Consider the following 23229-nt stretch of genomic DNA (forward strand, 5'->3'; position numbering starts at 1 on the left):
GAGCTGCTGTTGGATGAAGTAGTTCCTTATAAACATTTCATTTGAAGCAAAATGTATTTTAAAGGATATTTTACTCAGCAAAGTCATTAATTGGGCTTCGGGAGATGAGTTTTACATAGATATTATATATTATACCTCTTGCACAATTATATTTGTTGTTGTTCTTTTCCTTAAACAAAAAATATTTATGGGCTAAAGATTGTAAGCAAAAATTGACTGAGTTCACATTCCCCAAACAGTAGGCATTCAGTTAAAGTGCTTTTGGTACTTTGTAACCAAGACTTACAGTTTAAAAATACTAAGTTAATTGATGTTCCATTATTTTAAAAAATACTATTTTGCTTAAGAGTTGTATTAAAAATATTTGCGGTTAATATGAGATAGCTATATTTAAATTTCTAGTTTATGTATTAATCCTTTAACAGAAGAAAACATAGTTTACTTTTAATAGTAATAGTGCTAGAGAACATAAGCTACATAAAATCCAGTATAATGGTGAAGTTAAAACTTCTGTGAGAATGAACATCAGTAAATTTTTGCTAATGTTTAAAGGTATTTTTCTCTAAGTATGGTAGCTAATTATAACTATACTTCATCACGCCTTTTCAGGCCACTTCTGTACAGGCAATTAGTTGAAGGTATGTTTCAACCAAAAGGGCTTATTAATTCTGAAAGCTAACCATGAAGACTTAAGTTAGGACAACACTTCCAGCCAGGAAGTGTGAAGTAATTTAGATTATGGCCACACAGTCTTTCATGTGTTAGGTCATGGGGCAGTTTGAGTGTTTTCACATGAATTGCTATAAAATCACAATGTGTGCAGCCCTGGTTTACAATGGCATTAATATTAACAAAGCTGCTAGTCTTCCCCTAGATTGTTCTCTAGTCTCCAATGGCTTCCCTTATGCTTCATGGAGAAATAGATCACCTAGCTCAAGTTTACTATACTATTGCTGCTTCATTCAATAAGTCTTTTACATGACTTTTAATATACATAGATCTATCTAGAATTTATTTGGTGAAGTTTATACTTACAAACATTAAATAATTTACTAATAGATACAGGTATTGGATTTTTTACCCAGTTCTCTTGCTTTAAAAAATATAAGTATTGGCAAATGTAGTTAATAATCATGCACATTTAGTATGTTCTACTTGCTAGTATTTTTTATTTACTCAGTATTTATTGTTTTTACCACTTCTAGAAATTATGCTAAGCCTTGAGAATATAAAAATAAACAAAACAAATCCCTGCCCATATGGAGATTACAGTCTACATACTTTATGATATTATAGAAGTCAACTTAAAAAAAAAGGAGATCTAGTTAGAATGTTAATATAGTTATATAATATTACCCATTATATAATTAAAGAGTTGGAAAGTATCAAGAAAAGCAAGAAATTAGTATCTTAAACCAGAGGAAATATTAAGGATGATTTTAAAAAACATAATTCTGAAAATAAAGTAGTACTGAAAAGGTATCAAAGGTGACATTAAAAAATTTCCCCTATAGACATTTTTCATTAAAAAAATTTAGGCAAAGCTTGTTTTTACCTCGTATGTGCTGTATTTTTGGCCATTCTCTCTGTACTTCCTGTGCAGACTGCAGTTTAGCACACAGAAGCATATAATCCATGTAATCTATTAATGTACGAATAACACTGGCTACCAAGTGTTTCATCCAAGGAACTGTAAGACACTCACAGACAGGTTATCCTATATTACACAAGATGTCCATCCCGGCAGTACTCCTTCTTCTATCTCTGACCTCATAAACGATTCCCAAATATGCCCCCACACATGCACTCAAAGCTCATCTCCACTCAACAGCCATCATTTAACAGCAGCCTCAGCATCACCTCATCGTTTAGGGCATACTGAATGGCAGGCACTACATTCAGGACTTCTGTGCAATGGATATCATTATTAGAAACATCAAAATCCAGGGCAGTCCTCCTCTCGTCGTCATAGCTCTTGGAAATGTGGTCAGCAAGCAGAGTATTGATGACAAAACCATTCCCAATTAGGCACTGTGCTTTTGCCCATCTGCTGTTGAGTGAATTGGTGTTAGCTCTCATTTCCAGATTCCATGCTTGGATGTTATTGGGATAAGATATTTCAGTGCAAGATAATGTCCCTCACAGGCAGCTCGGTGTAAAGGAAGATGTCCTTCTCTGTTAGGTACATGTCTGCTTCCTCTGTATCCCAGCAGGAGAGAAATGCAATCAGGATTGTCCCCTCCTGCTGCCTCAAACAACACTAATGTCCCATCATTCTCCAAAGCAGACACATCACCATCTTTGAGGATTAGATGTTCCAGCACATCACAGAGACCATGCCCAGAAGTAGCACCTAATGGTGTGACTCCAAACTGTCTCAGGCGACATTGCCAGCAGATCTATTAGATCTTTTAAAATACATAATACATATGTATATATATATGTATATATATTGCGCACACACACACACACACACACACACACACACACGTATATCTCTTGATTTCAGAGGGGAAAGGAGAGGAAGAGCAAGAGACAGAAAATCATTGATCAGCTGCATCCTGTACACCCCCTACTGGGGATGGAGCTCACAACATGGGCATGTGTCCCAACTGGGAATCCAACCGTGACCTCCTGGTTTGTAGGTCGATGTTCAACCACGGAGCAACCCCGGCCAGGCGTAGGTCTTTGTAACCTTGTTTGGCTGCCTCAAGCATGGCTGACAGTTTTTGACACAGGGCTGATCAAGGCTAGTGGTGTGTTTGAGCAGAGCAGACACCATGTCATAGGAGCCCTTTTTAACAACTTGAAGATTTTAAAAAGAACACTTGACAGTAGGCATATTAACATGAATATCTTAGATGATGTTAAACAAGTTACCAAATTTAACATCAAAGGAGATGTTAGCTATTCCCTTCCAAAAGAGAATATTGTATTTTTCGTACCCCTTCCATTTCTTATATCCAAATTTCTATTGAGGAGTGTAAGCATGCAGGATAATACCTTCTCTTTAAGACCCCGATCTGAGCAGGTTCAAGAGTTGCATGAAAGATAGTACACATTGCTAAGATGTTGTATATAATCTTTCTAAATTTTAATGTCTTCATTAACAAAATAAAAATGACATCCACTGTTGGATTGTATAAATTAAATGGTGTATGTAAAATGTTTCATATATACTAGGAGTGCAGTAAATGATTACTATTTTATTAAAAATACCATTTCATCACTTCTAGGATCCTGGAACCACATGTGTAAATAAGGTTTATCAAGTTTTTCCCCCTCTCCACAGAGGTGTGGTGTTTTTTTTCTTCCCATGCTCTTAACGGGGGTTCAGCAGTAGGAATGTTTAGAATCTAGATAGGCCAGTTGTTCTAAGCAGATGAAGCATATGACAGCTAATGTGCTCCGGTTTCAGAGGCCTTCTAAACCAGCTTTCTTTGCCCCTCTGCTTGTCGCTAGTGGCTGAAATTACATTGTTCAAAGTGTTTCTCCCTTTAGATGAATAACAGATTTTCCCAGCTTAGATATAACTATTTCTAAAAAACGTAATGCATTTTCTCTTATCAAAAAGGGGGAAGAGGAGAGGACAAAGAGGATAGGAGAGAGAGGGGAGGGAGGGAGAGAGCTACTTACTAACCTATAATTAACAAATGAATTAATGTGTTACTTCATGTTCATATTTTTTACCTTCTAAGAATCATCCTCTGAATTTATATATAAACTAGAGGCCCGGTGCATGAAATTCGTGCACAGGGAGGAAGGTGTGTCCCTCAGCCCAGCCTGCTCCCTCTCCAATCTGGGATAATCCCTCTCATAATCCAGGACTGCTGGCTCCCAACTGCTCGCCTGTCTGCCTTCCTGATTGCCCCTAACCACTTCTGCCTGTCAGCCTGATCACCCCCTAACCACTCCCCTGCCAGCCTGATTGATGCCTAACTGCTCCCCTGCCAGCCTGTTTTCCCCTAACTGCCCTCCCCTGCAGGCTTGATTGCCCCCAACTGCCCTCCCTTGCAGGCCTGGTCCCTCCCAACTGCCCTCCCCTGCTGGCCTGATCACCCACAACTGCCCTCCCTTGCAGGCCTGGTCTCTCCCAACTGCCCTCCCCTGCTGGCCATCTTGTGGTGGCCATCTTGTGTCCACATGGGGGCAACCATCTTTGACCACATGGGGGCAGCCATCTTGTGTGTTGGAGTGATGGTCAATTTGCATATTACTCTTTTATTAGCTAGGATAGAGGCCTGGTGCACGGGTTGGGCCAGCTGGTTTGCCTGAGGGGTGTCCCAGATCAGGGTGAGGGTTCCCTTGGGTTGTGGGGCGGCCTGGGCGAGGGGCCTGTGGTGGTTTGCAGGCCAGCCATGCCCCCCGGCGACCCAAGCGGAGGCCCTGGTACCTGGGATTTATTTATCTTCTATAATTGAAACTTTGTAGCCTTGAGCGGAGCCAAGCCTCCTGCTTGCTCCATGGCCACAGCCATTTTTGTAGGGATTTATTTTCTATAATTGAAACTTTGTAGCCTTGAGTGGAGGCCAAGGCAGGCCAGGGGTGTGGAAGCTTGGCTTCCTCCATCGCCGGGGGCAACTCAAGCCTCCTGCTCTCTCCAGCTCCATGGCTGCTGCCATTTTTGTTGGGATTTATTTATCTTCTATAATTGAAATTTTGTAGCCTTGAGTGGAGTCCTGGGCTGGCCAGGGTGTGCGGAAAGCTTTGGCTTCCTCCATTGCCAGGACAACCCCAGCCTCCTGCTTGCTCTGTGGCCACAGCCATCTTGGTTGGGTTAATTTGCATACTTGCTCCTGATTGGCTGGTGGACGTGACTTGTGGGTGTAGCGGAGTGATGTTAATTTGCATATTACTCTTTTATTAGAGAGGATTACAAATTTCATTATACTCTGAAGTTAGCCCTTTTCAACTGAATTTTAGAATATTCTGCAGTAGAATGTGAGAAAATAATAGAAGCAACTTTCTTAAAGTATTTTGAACCGATGTTATACTGTGTGGTGTTTAGCATTCTCTGCTTTTAGGATGATGATGGTTTAACTTCAAGAGAGTGACTGTTTGCTCAGACATCCCATTTCATTATCATTGTGCAGTTTTTAACAACAAAATTTACTATATTTTCATCTGTTCTTTAGATGTTGTAATTGTGCTAATTTGAAACAGAAATAACAATGGTGTTTAAAATTATTAAGTCATTTGGTATTGCCAGTGTTTTCCCACTACCAAATTTTTTTACTATTATGTCCTTTTCCTCTAGTCCACCATAGAGGACATAGAGTACAAAATTGGAGAAAGAAAACAGGGGTACTTATTAAGATGGTGAGAAAGCCAGGCAGAGCATGGAAAATAGCATCTAAGCAACAGAGTAGACTGGATGGAGTTCTGTGGCATCAGAAACTCCCCCTGCTACAGTCATATTAGCCTTATCTCTCACTGTTAACCATTGTATTGTAAGAGTTAATGTATGTGAACATTTAGTTTGAGTTATCTTATCTAAGGAGTTTATATTGCTGATTCTCATCAGCTGGTCAGATGCCTTTGAGAAGTTATTTTAAACAGTAAAGTGTTAAGAATAATGTGAAAGGTGCAGCTATTTAATGCTGAGGAGACATGAATAGATTGCCCGGAAGTTTGATTGAAAAAACTGGGACCTTTTTCACAAGTCTCCTATTGCAAAGAAAGGATACTAAGTATTATAGTAAATTTTGTCACTAAAGTAAAAATCAAGAATTTATATATAAGGGATGATTTTTCACTTTAAAATTTGGGCTATTTGGTGTTCTTGATACCTTGAAGGTCTCCATACCTATTAGTATTGTGAATGCCTGGGACATGTAATGTAGTGCTTGCCACAGTGGTTCAACACTCTGATCTTTTTAGTATTGATATTTTATATATTAACAGTGGTGGGGGCAAAATGGCAACAAAAAAGGTATGTTTCTTTTTGTGACTTTGCTTGATTGTTTGAGGAAATACAGGGTTTACTTGCATATACTGTTAATTACAGGGAAAGGCTGTCTTCATATTGCAAGTTCTGTGTTCTTGCCAGTGTTCATTGGGTGACGTTTTCACCTGCTGGTGCCTGAAGTTAGTGTTTTACAACCTCAACAACTCGAACATCCTGGTGCTACTCATTTAGCATTGAGTGACGTTTTTATTTCCTGTACCAAAGAGTTAATTTTCTTTTCGGTGGACTGAGAGTTTTCTTCTCACATCCTTGTGTTTATAAAGTAAAATTTAATGTTACTAAGAACAATTTTGATTAATAGATCTTAGTTTTTACACACTGCTGCCTCAATTTAATTGGTTTTAAAGGTTTCTCATTTGAACTTTTTTTTTAGTTAGGCAGATTAGTATGGTTTTTGTATTTTAATATAGATTGACTACTGTAAAAGTTTAATAGGTTGAAGTTGCAAAAGATAAAGCACTTTTCACAAGATATTTTGGTCTTGCTTTATTTCTGCAGGAAAAAATGAGAAATAATAAGAAGTCTACCTTTATTTCTTTAAGTGAACTATCTAGCTTATTGGGCCCTTTAAATGAATGCTGAAACAAAATGATAAAGTGAAAAGGTAAGGGCCCTTTCTGATTACAAATGAAGAACTCTGCTTCTTGCTCTGTGTGTAATCCGTAATGCCATTAAGGAGTGATACTGTCATTTGTCTATTTTGTAAACCAGGTTAGACTTAAAGAACACTTTAAAAATATACATATACCAGGGTGTCCCAAAAATGTGTACACACTTGGAATAATTATTAATTCCAATTGGTTAAATCTGAAAAGAAAGAAAAATCAAATGAGCTGTCAGCTGTTAAGTGTGTATACATTTTTGGGGACACCCTGTATATATAAACACTTCCAAAGAGGAAATGCAAATATACTTGATTTAAGCAAAACTGTAATAGAAAATTGAACTTTACAAAAAAAAAAAAAGGTCTCTATGCTGTTATTCACTTAACATAAAAAAAATTAAGAGTAAGAGTATTTTAAAAACTTAATTCTTCTCAGTAATTCATTTTATAAAAAATGGGAGAAATAAAAAACCTTAGAAAAGTACTTATAATTGTGCAAATGTAATATTGCTATGTTTACTATTCTGGTTTTCTATGTTTCCTAAAACTTTCAAAACGTTCATTGGGTGACCTTAAAACTGTGGCTGAAATTGTTAAAAATTCTGGCAAGAAGATAACAGTATGTATGTATTGGAAAAGTAGACAGTCACATTTGAGAATGTTTTGCATCATTTTCACTCAACAAATATTCTCTCATTGAATGTAGATACAATATATGGTTTTGCAGTGAATTCTGAATGGAAAAAAGAATCAAGTCTGAAACTTATATGAAACATGACTTAGGATCATTTGAATGATGTGTAGAAATACAGATATACATGTCATTAGAGGTAAAAGCAAAATTGAAAGCAAAATGGGAAGAAGCAACAATATGTCTCTCTGTCAATAATATATTTCTTAGATTTTGTTGCCACAATATTAGTACTGAGTTATTCAACTTGTTAATGCATTATTTAAATTAATGTGGCTGAATGCAGTTATTTATTCAAGTGATTGGGTAGTAGAGAGTTCACCACTATCCTCTGTCTTCCAGAGATGAGTATTAAAAAGAAATTTCTACTGTAGCATAGGTACATTAATGCAGAGATACTCGAACGTGAGCTGCGGGTCTACGGGAGAACAGGGTAGGCTTTGGGAGGACTGAGCACAGGTGAGTGTGCTTGTATGAGCTTTATGTCCCTGAAATTAGCCTTTTTTAAAAAAAATCTAACTAGCAAGTTTAATGATTAGGCAAAATCTGTGATATTTTGAGACTTCCAAAATTGTGTATCAACCTCAAATTGTGTCTAATATCCCTAAAATAAAGGACATCTATTTTAATAATGTTATGTTCCAATGCCATATAAAGATGCCATTTTTGTTTTTTAATTTATTTTTATTGTTGAAAGTATTGCAGATGTCCACCCTTTTTCCACATTGACCCCTTCTAACCCACCCCCACCCCCTGCCCCAGGCCTTTACCACTCTATTGTCACGGTCCATGGGTTATGCATATATCATACAAGTTCTTTGGTTAATCTCTTCCCACCCACCCCTGGCTTCCCTCAGAGATTCCACAGTCTGTTCCATGCTTCTGTGTCTCTGGATCTATTTTGTTCATCAGTTTATTTTTGTTATTTAGAGTCCACATATGAGTGAGATCATGTGATACTTGTCATTCTTTGACTGGCATATAAAGATCCCATTTTTAAGTCATTCAGGCAGTTATTTCGTTCAGTGGATATGTTTACATTTAAGTGCTAATGCCACGTTGTCTATTTCACCTTGTCTGCTCCCCTAAGATTACTTAAAGTCTTCACTACCATTTCCAGTGCTGATGGTGATGCTAATGGTAAATATGGAAAATAGTTGAGAAGTAAGAGACTAGATTGAGAAGAGGGAGGGAAAAGAGGACAAGTGTAAGCCATGTGTCTAAGATATACTTGTTTAAATGAAGAGTCTACACTGGTTCTTAAAATGAAAAGCAAACTATGTACCTACCTTAAGAATAATGTTGTTGTTTAATTTATTTTAGTGATTTAGTTTTATTCTTGTAATAGTTCTATTTTTCTTTGAAGATTGTTTTTAATTTAAATTGTGGAATTTTTACTTCTCTTGAAAGGTATTATGTAATGTATTTTTAGAAATCTTATTTTTAAATAAATATTTTTTAAAAACATAGGACTGTCTTTCCCCCACTTCTTTATTTATTAAAATCAAATCAAACTCTAGACTATAGCACTATCAGTGTAACAGATCAATTTTTTAAAAGTTTTATACAATTTGGATGACTATTCAAAATTAGTAGCCTTAGGATATTGTTCTACCATAATCAAAAATTCACTATGTGTTCAAGAAGAACTAGGTAGACGTACTATGGTTGAAATTGGCAAATGCAATATTCCAAATTAGGCATATTTGTCTTAGAGACGATCCAGATGGATAGATTTAATCACACAATTGAACATTTATTGGGCCAGACACTTTTGTATGGAAATATTTTTTCTTTGAGAAGTTATTTACATAAAATGCATAGAGTTTTAGTGTATGTCTAGGTATTATTTTAGATCTAGGAATATTGAATTACTTTGCCTTTGGTCTAATGGAGTTATATTCTAAGAGTTTCTGGATAGCTTTTTATTGACAAATTTCTGAAGTCTGAATTTAAAGTTGCTTTACTTGTACATGGGAGTTGTCACAGAGGAGTGTATATTAGTATAAATTGTCAAAAATATTATTTGAAAGGACAAATCAGTATATCTTAGAAACAATGAAGAAATAAAAACTGCACTGAGGCTGATAGATAGAGGCTTGACTTTTTTTTTTAATTTCTTGAATTTTTATTGCCAGAAAAGTAAAGTTGATAAATATTCTGGATTAGTACATTAAAATGACTTGGTAGAGTTGCATATAAAACTGTAAACTTTGTTGCATTGGTAAATAAAAGCAAATTGTTGCATTTTTGACAAACTGTCAAGGATTATACAACTTTAATCTTGTTCCTTTTCCAGTTTCCTTTGCTCTGATTCTAAGCAGCATTTACAATAATTATGCTCTCTTTATAATGATAAATTATCATTCTCAATCTTTTTGGTCTCAGGACTCCTTTACGCTCATAGACATTATTGCAGGCCCCAAAGAGTTTTTCCTTATGTAGGTTGTCTTGATCAGTATTGACTGTGTTAGAAATTAAAACTGAAAAGTATTTTAAATGCTTATTAATTTATTTGAACATAATAACAAGCCCATTGCATGTTAACAATGTATTTTTACTTAGAGACCCATGATTTTACATTGTTTGCAGACCTCTAATATCTGCCTTTATAAAAGAAAGTTGGATTTGCATACTGCTTCTGCATTCAATCCATTGCATTGGTATTGTGGTTGAACTCTCCAGAGAAATCCAGTCTCATGTAAATACTGTACAGACGTTTCTTGACTTAACAATGGGGTTACATTCCAATAAACCCATCATATGTTGAAAATATTATGAATGAAAGTGCATCTTAAGACACATAAACTTCTGAACATCATAGCTTAGCCTGGCTGGTTTCTACTGAATGTACATTGTTTTCGCACCATTGCAATACCTTAACTTGGGGATGATCTGTGGTTAGAAAAATGAGGAATATTTTCATAGTTTGTTCAAGTGACTGTGCACTTCTGTGATACAAAACAAAAACTCAACATGTGACGTTTTCTTGAAGTTTAGTTACAATTTTGGACCAGAAACAATACAAAGAAACTTTTTATATTCTGTTATATTAAAATCTATTGGTCTCTTTTTTACTTTGGAAAGTTCTCTTAACCCATACATGATTTTGTGACATCATTCATTGGTCATTTGGGAAATATTGGAGTAATGCTGATCTTCCAAGTGTTGACACATTTCATTCTATAACATATTAAATTGGGTTAAGTTAAATTTAAAAAATTAATAGTGCCACTGATCTTGTCAGAAAAGTAAGTACAGGAAAGCTGTTAAGCTTGTAATGACATGTTACATTTTTCACAATTCTGATTTTCACTTGGTTTGAATTTTATTATTGGTAACCACATTCTGTCAGTGGTTTTCCTTGAAGTGTTATATTCACTCATTTTTTTAGAAAATATTTGCCATATACCCACATGTGAAAAACCATAGTTTGCCAGTTATTCTTTCAACTAAATGGGGTTTCGTGAAAAACATGGCTCACAGCTCACAGTCGCACCAGTACTTTTCCTCAAGAATAAACAATCGTACTTTGGAATGCAGGTGAAACGCTTTGTATACTGCCCATGTTGACAAACAGAATATTAAAAATATACTCAAAATCAAGATTTAATAAAGTTAATCATACTGATTCACCAAGGGGATTACTAAAGACATCATTTGTATTTGTATATTACTGCTTTTGAAGCACTTAAAATATATATAGCATCCTTAAAGATTAATATCTATTTAGCATTAGAAAACAGACAAAAACTAAAAATACATGATAATATAATACTGCAAAATCATTTGAGAAGCTGCCAGATCCTGTAGAAGAACAAATGCATGCAAATGCTGCTCGAGGCTGACCAATTACCCATAGGAGCAGCAATTATATTAGCGTGCAAGGGCAATTGGAGGGAAAATTGGACCCTGTGGACATCCAGCTGAGCAAACAGGACTGAGGAAGGATAGAGGATGTGTGTTAGTTTGAAAAAAATAGATCTAAGCTTGCTTAAAAAATATTTGTATCAGTCACAGCACATTCTTTGTATGTCTTCTGGTTGCGCGTGGTTTTCAAATTAGCCCTCTTTTCCAAACAGAAGAGCACCTCTGCTTAAAGACCAAACACCCAAATAGCAATGTGTTTTGCACATAAAAAGGCCAGAGTAATTCAGGAAATAGAAAACTTGGAGTACACATATCCAAATATTCAGATGCTACTGTACATATACACATGTATTACCAGTAGTCCTTTAACTGTGGCATAGTCTAGATATGTATCCTTCTTAATGCTGAAATTTATTATTTTTATAACTAGAAGTGTTCCCTAGCTCTAACTTGTGATGATTTTTGACAAAAACTGAATGATTAAGGATCTAATATGATGTGGAGGTTTTATAGTTCCACATTGAACTATGGATGAGTAATCCTTGATGAATAAGTGATCACCATCAAGTTAATGAAATTTATTGTATAAACTAGCGTTCCCGTTGCAGGAAGAATCCTGCAATAGGGTTTCCTGCTGCACTCTATCCTGCCCCGCCTGCTCTCCTCCCTTCTCCCCTGCCCCGCCTTCTCCACCAGCCCGCCTGCTTTTCTCCCTTCTCCCCCGGCCCCGCCTCCGCTCCTCCCTTCTCCTCCCCACGGCTTGCTTGCTTCTCCGCAGCTTTGCTCCCTTCTGCAGCTCTTGGCTTCTTTCTACGCTGTCTTGATATGCAAATTAACTGCCATCTTGGTTGGAGTAATTTGCATACTTGTCCTGATTGGTTGGTGGGTGTGGCTTGGTTGGTGGGCATGGCTTGGGTGTAGCGAAGGTGCAGTCAATTTGCATATTTGTCTATTATTAGGTAGGATTGTACAGTAAGCTGTGTAGCTGTAAGCCAAATACCTTCATTCTATTGAACAGGTTCACATTTATATTGCAACTAGAAGTAACTGATTTCAAAGTTTTTTGGGTAGTCTACACTTGTTATGACTTGATGTTCTTGAGTGTTTGAAAGCATTTCAGATATTCTCAACATGGAACAGTACCCACAATATGGAAAATAATAATCCATGTGCATTTATTTTGTTTTGGAAATAATTTCAGTAATTTGAATGATCATGATATTCATACCCTTGTAGAATTTTCTCCTTTTCCCTCACTGGAGTTAACACAATTCTAAGTTTGTAATGTATCATTACATATATGTATTTATATTTTTATGTGTATAAACATGAAAAATAGTTTGATCAATATTTAAAATTTATATAAACCTCTTTATAGCACTTCCTGCTTTCTTTCCTCTAAGAGTGGTCGGCAAACTCATTAGTCAACAGAGCCAAATATCAACAGTACAACGATTGAAATTTCTTTTGAGAGCCAAAATTTTTAAACTTAAACTTCTTCTAACACCACTTTTTCAAAATAGACTCACCCAGGCCGTGGTATTTTGTGGAAGAGCCACACTCAAGGGGCCAAAGAGCCGCATGTGGCTTGCGAGCCGCAGTTTGCCAACCACGGCTCTAGAGCACTTACCATCTACAATAAAATATGAAAAATCCTCACTCCCACTGTCCTTCCCAAAGGTAGCTACTGTTTTAATTTGGTATCTATTATTCCTCTTCAGAATGTCACATGCATGGTTGTTTGCTTTTCTAGTGAAACTAACTTGTGTGATTTGCATTTAAAAAAATAATATATTGTGGTGATCATCCCTATCAAGACAATAGTCTACCCCATTCTTTTTACCTTTTCTGTATATTGTATCATGTCAGTATCCTCTAATTTAATCATGCCTCTATAATAAACATCAAATACTTTTTTTCCATATTGATAACAATGCTATAATAAACACTCTTGTACAAAAATCTTTGTGGCCAATTGCTAGTATTTTGTAGGTATATTCATAGAAATGAAATTGATAAGTCAAAGGATGTGGACATTTTAAATTTTGATAAAAAATAAACTGTCTTCTAAAATTCTTTAATTTACACAATCTCACTTAATCCTATTTTTCAAAAATTTGTGCCAGTCTAATAGAGATGAGCATCTGTTCATCCCCCCCCCCCCCCCTTCCAGATTCCTTGTTTATGTTGTTTGGGTCATTTAGTTCTCTATGTTCAATGTTACTAACTCTTTATATTTTCTGGATATATTTCTGAATTTTAGCTGTTCCTTATTTTTCTTTATGGTGATTGTTCTGTTAATCACCATATGCTATTTGCTATGTAACCAATAACCCCAAACTTAGTGATATAAAACAACCAACCTTTTTCTTTTATGGTCACAGATTTTATGTGTCAGGGATTCAGAAAGGACACAATAGTTTTTCTCAGCTAGAAATACTTGAAGACTGTGAAGGGGAGTGTATTACTAGAGACTCACCAGCCAAAGCCTCATTCACTCACATGTCTGATGCTGGCTGTCAGCTGGGACCTCATTGGGGCTGTCATCAAGAACACCTTCATGAGCCTTTCCGTATGTGTGCCTGTGTTCCAAGAGAGAGTGGTCCAAGAGAACCGGGCTGAACCTACATCACCTTCCATGACCTGGTCTCAGAAACCACAGCCTGCTGTAGTCACAAGCCAGCCCAGATTCCGTGAAAGAGGATGGAGACTCCACATCTTGAGAAGAGTGTCAAAGCCAAATTTCACAAGAAAAGCATGTTGCAAGGGAGATATTGTTGAGGACATCTATGGAAAATAAAATTCATCATAACCATTATGTTTTATGGAAGAATTCATTGATCTTGAACTAAGACTTCTGGGTTTTATCTTGTTAAAAAAAAGGCCTTTCCTAAATCAAGATGATGTATTTTTCTTTTCAACAAAACTTTAATCATCTTATTTTTTTGTACTTGTTGCTGAATCCATTTGAAGTTTATAAACTTTATTTTAGTCAATTTTAATGGTTTTGTATATTTCTATACAATTTTATTTTTGTAATAAGGGTATACTGGGAGACTAATTTTAATTTTTTTAGATGTACAAATATCACCAACACATTTAGATGTACAAATTATCAACCAACACATATTTTACAGTTTACTTTGTCTCACATCTGATTTATAATGTCACTATGTTCTTGAAGGTATATAATATGTATTTAATTTTAAAAATTTTTTTATTGGTTTTAGAGGAAGGGAGAGGGATAGAGAGATAGAAACATCAATTGATTGGCTGCCTCCAGCATGCCCCCTACTGGGGATCGAGCCACAACCCGGGCATGTGCCCTGATTGGGAATGAACCCATGACCTCCTGGGTCATGGGCCAATGCTTAACCACTGAGCAACACCAGCTGGGCATAATGTGTGTTTAATTCTAATAATTATTGGTAAAAATTTCAGAAACATTTACCTATGTTTTTCTAATTGTAACCTGTTTTTTTTATAACCTTCATTTATTTGAAATAAATGTTTCATATTGCTGTTCCCCATTCCCACTTATTATATGATATGTTTTAGAATTTTATATTATTATTTTAAATCTTCCACTTAAAAGTCAACTGATCAGTTTTATCTCACTATAGATTAGGTTTGCCTTTTCCAGAACTTCACTTACATGGAATTATACAGTATGTCCTCTTTTTCCAACAGGCTTTTCTGCTCAGCATGTGTTTTGAGATTCATGTTGTGAGTATCAATTTGTTTCCTTTTGTTGATGAATGATAGTCTATGGTATGAATTATCCTTAATTCTTATTGATTTCAATTCCTAAAGTATTAAGGATTGGTATTATTTCTTTAATAGATTTCACCAGTGAAACTGGACGTGGGCTTTTCTTTGTCAGATTCTCAATTACTCATTTAATTTGTCCTTACAGTTCTATTCAGGTTTTCTGTTTTTAAATTTCGGGAATTTGTCTTTTACATCCTTGGATACATTTATTTCTAGGTATTTTATCTTTTTAATGCAATTGTAAATGGGATTGTTTTCTTAGTTTCCCTTCCAATAGGTCATTATTGGTGTATAAAAATACAACCTATTTCTGGATATTTATTTTGTATCCTGCTACTTTACTGAATTCTTTTATCAGTCCTAGTAGTTTTTTTGGTGGAAATATTTAGGGTTCTTTATATACACCATGATGTCATCTGCAAATAATGACAGTTTTACTTCTTTTCAATTGTGATGCCTTTTATTTCTTCTTGTTTCATTGCTTTGTCTATAATTTCTAGTTCTATATCAGATAACAGTGGTGAGAGCAGACACCCCTGTCTTACTCCTGATCTTAAGGGAAATGCTTTTAGTATTTGCCCATTGAGTATAATGTTTGTGTGGATTTGTCATATGTGGACTTGATTTTGTTGAAGTATGATTCCTCTATTTCCACTTTGCTGAGAGTGTTTATCATAAATAGATGCTGGATTTTATTATATACTTTTTCTGCATCTATTGATATGATCATGTGATATTTTAATCCTTCATTTTCTTTATGTGGTGTATCACATTTATTGATTTGTGTATACTGTACCTACCTTACAGCCCCATAATAAATATCATTTGATCATAGTGTACGATCTTTTTAATATATTGTTGGATCCAGTTTGCTAATATTTTGTTGAGGTTTTTAGCATTTATGTTTATCAAAGATATTGGCCTATAATTTTCTTTGTAGTGTCTATCTGGTTTTGGAATTAGGATAATGCTGACTTTGCAAAATGAGCTTGGAAGTCTCCCCATTTTGGTGGGGTGACCTTAGGCAGTAGGTGTCCTCTGGGGCTCAGTGGTGCAGTCTCTTTGAACAACTGAGCTAGTTGCTCCAGCAATGTCCCTTGTGAGCCCTTTTGTTGTAGTTGAGTCTTTATTACTGTTGGTCCTTCCATGGGTGGAATTGATCATTGGGCTGGCTGAATATGAGGATCAACACCTATCACAGTGTACAAGCTGCTCTGTGGGGATTGACCTCACAAAGAGGAATTCAGCCCAGTAGTGTCTGGTGCCTTCCAAGATGTCCCATTGGGTGTGCTACTCAGCTCAGGTGAGTTATGGAGCAGGGTGGGGCTGATGTGGGTTAGGGGTAGGGATGGGGGACCCGGACATGGGGCAAGGCACAGGCAGGATGGATGGGACCTTCCAGCTGGATGTGTTACTCCCAGGTCCCTTCATCTCCTTCACTCCCAGCTCCTCTGCCTCCCTCGCTTCCTGAGATCTCAGCCCCAGTGACAAGGTGATCTCGGATATAGGGAACTGCCCTCAACACCTTAAAATCGTGTTTACATTAGACTGGGAATCTCCACTTCTAGATACCTGTCCTAAATAAAGATTTATGGTCACAGATGTTCACTTCAGCAAGATGATGGGAGTGAAAAAGTGGAAATGGCTCATGTTCCACAGAAGGGGCTTTGGAAATTCTGATGTGGGGAGACAGGATGAAGAGGACTGACTGGCAGTGTCCACCTCTAGGGAAATAAAGTTCTGGGAGGGCACATGCCCGGGAATCCTTCCTGCCTAACATCCACAAGTGCACATACACACATACACATGCGAACATGCACAGGCACCCACACATGGGCACAGAAACACAGGTGCACACAAGTGCACATGCCAACACATGTGCACACACACGGAAAGGACTGGAACAGTGAACAGCCCTGTCAGAGTTCTCCACCCTGGAAGGACTTTGTTCTTTGTTCTATGAGAGCCAAATTTTTTAAACTTAAACTTCTTTTAACGCCACTTCTTCAAAATAGACTCACCCAGGCCGTGGTATTTTGTGGAAGAGCCACACTCAAGGGGCCAAAGAGCCGCATGTGGCTCTCAAGCCGCAGTTTGCCGACCATGGCCCTAACCTGATAATCCTTTTACTGTTTACCAAACTTTACCTTTGATATGCCTGTATGCATTCCTAAAGGGCAAATGTGTATTTAAGTGAATAAAAGCTGACAAGGCCAGGGTTTCAGTGAGCTTCTCCACTAGAGAGAGGTTTCCACCTGGCCCCCCATGCCTTCTAAATTCATATTTCTTGTATAGTATTTTCATTTATGCACAGCCCCTTCAGATCCTGAACACTCTCTGCAAAAGGTTGCAGCAAGCAACAAATGTATAACATTGAACGTATGATTTTAATATTTTTAGAACTATCAAAGTCATCAATGCATTATAAAAATATATATACATCACCTCAAGGAGAAGAGATTTGCAAGTCCCACCGCAAAGGTGGCTCGGTGGGTATTTCTCAGGCTCTGCCTCTCTCATTCTGTTTGTTTCTGTCACAGGCAGACTCATTCTCACATATGCAATTTTGCCTGTTGACATCACATCTATGGGGTCTAACAGGTAGGATCTTGGATGTAGACAGTGGGTCCACATGTCTCACATGAGAGGACCCATGAGGTCTTTATCTCCAGGTACATAGAGACCCCTGCACCCACTTTTGCAGCTGCTCAGCTTCCCTCATCCATGTGGACCAGGATTGGTGGATCCCATTTCCTCTCCATGGACATTAGTGTTTTTTCCAATTCCCAGCTATTTCATCAGTGCTCTGATGGGTAGTCTGAAAAATACATCTCTGAACAATTGTGCAAGAGTTTCTGTGGGGTAACCTCCTGGGGGAGCCCTGCCAGTGCAGGTGTGCACCTGTGGGACTTTGGCAGGTCCAGCACACTGTTCTCCCAGAGGAGGGGCCTTCTTCCCAGGGGATCTGCTGGGGCTTCTGCTGCCTCACATTGTCCCCAGGGCTGGTCCCCACCAGACCAGAAGCCTGCCAGTCTGAAGGTGACAGTGCTCTCCCCCCAGTGTTGACAGTGCGTGTGTCCCCATCAGGGAAGGGGGGCATCTCTGACATGTACTGGTGGGTGCCCTGCCTCTCATTGGAAGTGCCTGTATTTGCCCTGTGTCCCTTTAGAAACACCCTACTTTCCAGCATTTTCTGCACCTCAGGGCTGTGACACCTCTCTCTGCCCTTGGGTTGTGAGGAATATTTTCCAGCCGGCCCTGATGCGTTTTCCACAGGCTGCTCCTCTTCGGCAGGTTCCGGAGAGCATTCTTCAGCTGGGATGGTGGGTCCTCAGTTAGGTCTGGTGCTGCTGCACAGGCCGGCCCCAGCTCCAGAGCTCAGCTGGAGGGGCTGCTGGAGGTGGCAGGACCACTGGAGGTGACACCCCTCCAGGTCTGCCCCTGCATCAGGCTCCTGGGACTGGACAACAAGTGTTAAAGCAGGAGTCTGTTCTGCCTCCTGGGCTGGTGCTGGAGTTGAGAGAGAAGAAAAGATCATCCATGTGCCTGCATGTCCATGTGCCTCCCAAAGACAGAACACAGCTAGAGTCCAGGACCCACCACATAACAACCTCCCTGCCCACAGTCTAGCAGGTGGGTGGTCTGAGGCCAGTCTTTGCTCCCGGCCAGGCTCAGGGGGTGCTCCCTGTGTGTCTGGCACCATCCCTTCCTCATAAGCTCCCCTCTCTCCACCCCCACATGCACTTCCACTTCCCATTCCACCCCCACCTCCCTGACCTTCTCACCCTTGGGCTCTGCCTCCTTGGGCTCTAGGTCATCTGGTCTGGTTTGATCAACACGGGCACAGGTCTCCAGGTTGGAATCAGAAATCATGAGCTGCCTGGGGAAACAGGGCAGTTTCAGGGGAGGAGTCCCTCTCGTGCCATCCACGGGCCCTGGCTCCCCAGACCCCCAAGTGGCTCACTCACTTTCAGGCCCTCGGTGGTGTGGTTCACTGGCCCCTCACTGTTGGACATCGGGCAGGGGTCTTCATCAAGCTGTTCCTCCAGGTCTTGCGTTGAGCTCTGCAATGGCAGTGACCAGCAGCTGGTTGGGAGTCCTTAAGCCCTGCCCAGCTCTAGTCACTGCTGCTTCTGCTCCCTAGACCTGCTCTTCGGTCAGGCCCAGCCATGTGTCTGCACAGACCTCCACCCAGGGGGAATGAGATTCACCTCCAGGACTTGGGATAGCCCCATGGTAAGCTCACCAGGCATCTGATCCCCCCCTCCTCATGCTGTTCCTTCTATACACACACACATATACAGACACACACACACACACACAGACAGACACAGAGAGAGAGAGAGAGAGAAAGAGACAGAGAGAGAGAGAGAGAGAGAGAGAGAGAGAGAGAGAGAGGGACATAGGGCTGGTGAAGTGGGATCACAGTGGTGGCCTGGCCCATACAGAACCACCCTGGGCTCCCTGTGTTACCGTTGGGTCCTGCCGTGAAAAGGACCACAGGCCTCTGGGCTGAGTTTGGAACCTGTGGCGGCCAAGGCAGAACATACTCTCACTGTTGCCTTTTTGGAGGCCACAGCCTCAGGACACAGGCAGACAAGAAAACATGGTGTCCTCTCCAATGTCTCTATCTGAGTGAGCTGGCTAGGGGATGTTATAGAATGTGGCTGCCTGGTTACCAGGGTTCTAAGTTCTATTGGGGGCCATCGTCAGGAAGTGAGGTCATTGTTATTGTCTGAGGAGATGCTCAGAGTATGGGACCCAGGCAGTGACCTCATTTCTTTTTTTGTGAAGTTATTGGGGTAACATTGGTTTGCAAAACCATATAGGTTTCAAGTGTACAACTCAAACATCTGCACACTGTATTGTGTGCTCATTGCCACAGGCAAATTCTCTTTCCTTTCCCATTTTCCATGCCTCTGCCCACCTCCATCTATCCCCACCCCCACCCCTTTCCCTCTGGCTATCTTCACACTGTTGTTTGTATCTATGTGTTATATATATATGTTTTGGGGCTAATCCCTTTGCCTTCTTTCATCCATTCCCCCCAACCTTATGCTTTTGACATTTGTCAATCTGTTCCATGTATCCATGCCTCTGTTTCTATTTTCATCACTTTTATTCATTAGATTCCACAGATAAGTGAGAGCATATGATATTTGGATATTTGTCTTCTCTGATGAGTTTATTTCAATTAGCATTATAGTCTCCAGTACATCCATACTGTCACAAAAGGTAAGATTTCCATTTTTAGAGCTGTGTAGTATTCCAGTGTGTAAATATTCCATGGCTTTTATATCATTATTAGAGGGCCAGTGCACGAAATTCGTGCAAGGCTGGGGGGGGGGGGGGAGGGGGGTGTCCCTCAGCCCAGCCTGTACCCTCTCCAATCTGGGACCCTTTGAGGGATGTCAGACTGCCCGTTTAGGCCTGATCCCAGTAGAATCAGGCCTAAATGGGCAGTCTGACATCCCTCTCACAATCCAGGACTGCTGGTTCCCAACTGCTCGCCTGCCTGCCTTCCTGATTGCCCCTAACCACTTCTGCCTGCCAGCCTGATCACTCCCTAACCACTCCCCTGCCAGCCTGATTGATGCCTAACTGCTCCCCTGCCAGGCCGATTGCCCCTAATTGCCCTCCCCTGCAGGCCTGGTCCCCCCTAACTGCCCTCCCCTGCAGGCCTGGGTCCCCCCCAACTGCCCTTCCCTGTAGGCCCGGTCACCCCCAACTTCCCTCCTCTGTCAGCCTGGTCACCCCTAACTGCCCTCCCCTGCAGTCTTGATCACCCCCAACTGCCCTCCCTTGAAGGCCTGGTCCCCCCAACTGCTCTCCCCTGCAGGCCTGGGTCCCCCCCAACTGCCCTTCTCTGCAGGCCCGGTTGCTCCCAACTTCCCTCCTTTGCCAGCCTGGTCAACCCTAACTGCCCTCCCCTGCAGGCTTGATCACCCACAACTGCCCTCCCTTACAGGCCTGGTCCCTCCCAACAGCCCTCCCCTGCTGGCCTGATTGCCCACAACTGCTCTTCCTTGCAGGCCTGGCCCCTCCCAACTGTCCTCCCCTGCTGGCCATCTTGTGGTGGCCATCTTGTGTCCACATGGGGGCAGCCATCTTTGACCACATGGGGGCAGCCATCTTGTGTGTTGGAGTGATGGTTAATTTGCATATTACTATATATATATATATATTTTTTTAAGATAGGATAGAGGCCTGGTGCATGGTTGGGGGCCAGCTGGTTTGCCCTGAAGTGTGTCCTGGATTAGGGTGGGGCGTGGGGCAGCCTGGGTAAGAGGCCTGTGGTGGTTTGCAGGCTGGCCACACCCCGCCAGCGACCCAAGCAGAGGCCCTGGTATCTGGGATTTATTTATCTTCTATAATTGAAACTTTGTAGCCTTGAGCGGAGGCCAGGGCTGGCCATGGTGAGCTGGAAACTTGGCTTCCTCCATCGCTGGGGGAAACCCAAGCCTCCTGCTCTCTCCAGCTCCGTGGCCGCAGCCATCTTGGTTGAGTTAATTTGCATACTCGTTCCTGATTGGCTGGTGGGCATGGCTGGTGGATGTAGAGGAGGTATGGTCAATTTGTATGTTTTTCTTTTATTAGTGTAGATCTACTGATGGGCAATTGGGCTGTTTCTAGATCTTGGCTATTGTAAACAACGCTGCTATGAACATAGGGGCACATGTATTCTACTGAATTAGTACTTTGGGATTCTGAGGATATATTCCCAGAAGTGGGTTCGCTGAGTCAAAGGCAGTTCCATTTTTAATTTTTTGAGGAAACTCTATACTGCTTTCTATACTGGCTGTACTAGTCTGCATTCCCACCAGCAGTGCACTAGGCTTCCCCTTTTGCCACATCTTTGCCAGCACTTGTTGTTTTTTGATTTATTGATTATGTCAGTTCTGGTAGGTGTGAGGTGATATCTCATTGTGGTTTTAATTTGCATCTATATGATTAGGGACATTGAGAATTTTTTCATATGTCTATTGGCCATCTATATGTCCTCTTTTTTCCATCTTTTTATCTTTATTTTTGAAAGTATTACATATGTCCCCCTCTTTCCCCAATCAACCCCTTCCAGCCCCCACACCGCCATCACAGGGCCTCATCACCCCACTGTCTTTGTCCATGGGTTATGCATATATGCATACAAAGTCTTTGGTTGATTACCTCCCACTCTCCCCCACCTTCCCTCCAGTGTATGTCCTCTTTGGAGCAGTGTTTGTTGAGGTCCTCTCCCCATTTCTTTTTTTATTTTTTAAATATATTTTATTGATTTTTTTACAGAGAGGAAGGGAGAGGGATAGAAAGTTAGAAACATCGATGAGAGAGAAACATCGATCAGCTGCCTCCTGCACACCTCCTACTGGGGATGTGCCCTCAACCAAGGTACATGCCCTTGACCGGAATCGAACCCGGGACCCTGAATCCGCAGGCCAACGCTCTATCTACTGAGCCAAACCGGTTAGGGCCTCTCCCCATTTTTTAATTGGGTTGTTTGTCTTCCTGATGTTAAGGAGTATTTTTTTTATATTAACCCTTATCAGATGTATCATTGGCAAATATGTTCTCCCATTCAGTGGGTTCCCTTTTTATTTTGTTGATGGTTCCTTTTTCTGTGCAGAAGCTTTTTAGGTTGATGATCCTAGGGTGGGGTTGAGACTCCACACTCCTAGTGGGGGAGGGACTTTTGCAGCAGCACTATCCCTGTTGCCTCACCTGGCTGCAGGGGCTGGCCCCATCAGAGTATCCACCCGTCTTACCAGTCTCTATGTGGCTTCTTCTGTAAATCCTTGGTCTTCGGGAGGTTAGTCAGGTTGATTGCTCCATAATTTAGCTATAAATCTGGGTTGGGGGCAGAAGCAGGTGCATGTAGCTTCCACCTACTCTGTAGCTCTCTTAGAATCCTGTATGTCCTCTTTTAAATACGTATGCATGGTTATAGCAGCTATATTTTAAGCCCTGTGTCTGTTAAGTTCCATCATTTCTGTCATTTTCACATTCATTTTTATTGACAACTTTCTTCATCTTATGAAGTTACTTCTTTCTATGTCTGTGAAATTGTCCCCAACATCCCCATTTTACAGGTGAGAATATTAAGATTACTTGGCTATTAAATGGTAGCGCCAAAATTCAGACCTAAAATCTGTATTTTTAACTGACAGTGCTATTCTTTCCCAAGATTGTACATTTGGCTCAGTCTTAGTGATGCTATTTAGAGTTGCCATCTTTGGGTGAATGTTTATGGGTATCAATTGGAGAAGTTGCAGGAGAGGCACCAGGGCTGTTAGAAGCCATTCTCAAGCAGAAGTCTCGTTTTCCCCTCGG

At 40.2% G+C, this 23229-nt stretch overlaps 1 protein-coding gene and 1 pseudogene across 1 annotated transcript in view; one reads left to right on the top strand and one right to left on the bottom strand.

The window, feature by feature from the left end:
• ZDHHC21 (zinc finger DHHC-type palmitoyltransferase 21) overlaps nt 1–2673 on the top strand; it is a 59051-nt gene extending 56378 nt beyond the window's left edge. The window contains exon 10 of the mRNA XM_054727300.1: nt 2510–2673. The gene's annotated coding sequence lies outside the window, so the exon portion shown is untranslated. The remainder of the gene's footprint in view (nt 1–2509) is intronic.
• On the bottom strand, nt 1509–14856 carry LOC103289231 (ankyrin repeat and SOCS box protein 15-like; annotated as a pseudogene).
• Between the last annotated feature and the right edge of the window lie 8373 nt (nt 14857–23229).

This window comes from Eptesicus fuscus, chromosome 15 (genome assembly GCF_027574615.1).
Source record: "Eptesicus fuscus isolate TK198812 chromosome 15, DD_ASM_mEF_20220401, whole genome shotgun sequence".
Classification (NCBI taxonomy): domain Eukaryota; kingdom Metazoa; phylum Chordata; class Mammalia; order Chiroptera; family Vespertilionidae; genus Eptesicus; species Eptesicus fuscus.